The sequence below is a fragment of the Prionailurus bengalensis genome, chromosome C2, assembly GCF_016509475.1.
Source record: "Prionailurus bengalensis isolate Pbe53 chromosome C2, Fcat_Pben_1.1_paternal_pri, whole genome shotgun sequence".
Lineage (NCBI taxonomy): Eukaryota > Metazoa > Chordata > Mammalia > Carnivora > Felidae > Prionailurus > Prionailurus bengalensis.
The window spans coordinates 36,858,154-36,861,345 of NC_057350.1; the positions used below are offsets into that span (position 1 = coordinate 36,858,154).

Genomic DNA, 3,192 nt, shown 5'->3' on the forward strand with positions numbered 1-3,192 from the left:
GGTATTGAGAGAATCATTCTTTTTCAAAGGTATTTTCAGCTCCTGGTAAAAACTGGGCATACAAAAGGTGGTGAATGAATAGATTTTGAATAAAATTAATTTAGATATATGCTACAGGACTTCAATAAAAGATATCTATGAGCTGCCTCAGGCTTGTGCAAAGTGTTAAACATTTCTCATGATAACTAATCTAATAACCACCCAATAATAGAATGAAAGATTTAATCACAGTCTATTAGTTTCCCTTCCTTTCAGAAAATTCATTCTTCTCACAGTTATCAAAGGGCAACTATCAGATATGTATATCTCTCAACAGTTTCTTACAATAACAGTAAATACAAACTACAGGCCAAAGTAAAATGTAGGCCACAGTTGATGCTTCTAAATATGTCTCATTGTAAGTACCAGAAAAGTACATAATTTTAAAACTATGAGAAGAAATTTAAGTGGAAACAGCATGTTTGTCATCTCAGAGATTTTTATATTTTTTAGATGGAAAGGTCACAAATGTATTAATTTGTATAAACTCTCTACAGGCAAAGTCAGGCAGACATCAATAGTAGGGAAAATTCTTATTAGCAGCAAGTAATTAGTAAGAAAGCCAGGCAAAATACTTTATTTCTAATTTCTAATTTGAATTTCATTTATTTGGTAATATATTAATTTATTTGCATTATTATTTTCTACATGTGTGACTGCTTAACACAGTAAACAGATTAAAGTATTTTTGCTTTTTTGAAGACTGATAGAACTCTCTTGTTGCAAATTTCTTTCCTCTCCTCTCCTCTCCTCTCCTCTCCTCTCCTCTCCTCTCCTCTCCTCTCCTCTATTCCTCTCCCAAAAGTTCATTTTTTTTGCAAAAGGCAGAAAAATTAGTTTTTCTAGAAGAAAATCTGTTTCTAAATGCCATGAAAGTCTTAATATATATTATATATTTAAAAAGACAAAAATAATGGGTAAGTGGAAATAACAGATTAAATAATTGTAACTTTATGAAGGTATGATTAAATTAAGAAACAGCGCATACACATACCTAACTTATGTAAATTAGAAATGTATATCAACAGTACAAATACGTTGATACTGAATCATGATACGTTACTTGTATATATAACTACTACTGTTATTAGTAAACCTTTGGGACTCAGTTTTATGCCTAAGACAGCATCAGTATGTCTTTAAAATCTTCTCTTCTTCCTGTATGGGAGGGTATTTCTAGATACTAATTTTCCTATCTAATATTCAAACACAGAAAGCCTACTCTACAAGATGCTTCAATTAATGAGACTTTAAGTGTTTGTTTATTAAACTTTTGGACAGTAAACACTCCATGGGCACCACATACAAATACTATGTCAAAAGCGTTGTTACATTAAGCCTTTTGATAGGGCTTGATTGGTGATGAAACTTTATGACATGCTTGAGCCTCCCACTGAAGGGATCACATTTGAGGTAGTACTTTGTCCAACCACTGTAGAGGTCCATTCAGAGGAAGTTCAATCCAGTGAGCAGTCTTTACCATCTGCCTTCTGTATTCTGCTTCCCACCCTTTCACAAAACTCATGGTACATATTCTAGTCAGCTGATACACAACTTCAAAACTGATTAGCACACTGAGTAAGAAGAGAAGTAAATTCCTGGTTGGTGAAGATCTTCAAATTGCAGCCTGGTGGAATTTTACACTCTTGCTGCAGGGTGCCAGCTCTATATCTGACTACCCTTGAGGCTCTGCACAAAGACTGCACTATCACGTAGGCACTCGGCAAACACTTCCCACCTATGTAATATAAGCACACTCCTCTTCCTATATGTCTTTCTGTCATTCCTATGTAGCTTTTTGATTGACATTGGAGAGTAACCCTATGCAGAACCTTTCTTGATTTGATGGATCTGTGAAGCCATCTACAGCGAGTGAGAGCTATGATGTATGGAAGTTCTCTTCAACCCTCTGGTTTAATTCATAACATGATACTGAACACCAAAATGCAGGTTCTGAGTAACTGGATGCAAATCCAACTATGATTAACAGGCAAAGAGTAGTAGGATTTTTTTTTGCTGTAGATCCTATATCCATACATGTGTTCCATTGTTGATCACCTGTTCTTCCATCTTCACTGATACATCCAGAGGATGGAGTTTTTAGGATATAATTACTCTGTGGCTCAATTCCCACTAGGAAATTAGTGTTTTCTGGAAAGGAATAGGTATAATTATCTAGAGGTGGCAGTTATGTTATTTCAATACCAAAGGCAACACTTGTGTTTCCAATCTATGGTAGGAGTGAAGTTAAACATACTTCATCCCTTTAAAGACTAAAAGCACATTTTCAGTTTACATTGCTTTGAGTCCACAATGACTGTGAATATCAGGCCAGAACCATAATCAGCAACATATAAAATATGGCAGTCCTTTCCAATGAGATACTTGAAGATGACCATTGAGAGGCCCTGTTTGCTCAAAGCAGCTGCAAAGGCCATTGTATCCCACTGATCTATCACATATGGTGTACTTAGTCTCCAAATTTCAGAGTGAGGGCTTGGTATGATAACATGTTTAGCGTTACAATTTTGAGTAGTGATGCCTTTGTCTAGTTCATCTAATTGTCCTGTTTTCTTTAGTTTCTTCTTCAAACTTTTAACTACTTCCTCATACCACTATTCTTCCTGTCCATTCTTCTCTCCTCCACCAGCTCCTCTAGATTCACCAGATGATTTCTTCTGTCCCAGCAGTCTCTTCACAACTGGTGGAGTGAATGACATGATGGCCATTTTCGTACCAAAGGCAGCAATCCACACTAAGAAAATATCTTCTTTTTTTTTAATGTTTATTTATTTTTGAGACAGAGAGAGACAGAGAATGAACGAGGGAGGGTCAGAGAGCGAAGGAGACACAGAATTGGAAACAGGCTCCAGGCTCTGAGCTGTCATCACAGAGCCCGACGCGGGGCTCGAACTCACAGAGTGTGATATCATGACCTGAACCAAAGTTGGACGCTCAACCGACTGAGCCACCCAGGTCCAGAAAATATCTTCTTTATCTAACCTGAAGCATTGCTGACCACCATGCCTCAGTGTCTCAGCCCAGGGCCCCTTCCATTGTCTCTTGTCTCATCATTGGATAAGGCCTATTGAGGACCACTGCCCTGGTCCACCCTCTGTAGTCAAGCCAGGAGAAGACACTTGTTTACCCCTT

At 37.3% G+C, this 3,192-nt stretch overlaps 1 pseudogene; it reads right to left on the reverse strand.

Annotated features, from left to right (window-relative positions):
• Positions 1-1,441: 1,441 nt before the first annotated feature.
• On the reverse strand, positions 1,442-2,768 carry LOC122492340 (annotated as a pseudogene).
• Positions 2,769-3,192: the final 424 nt, after the last annotated feature.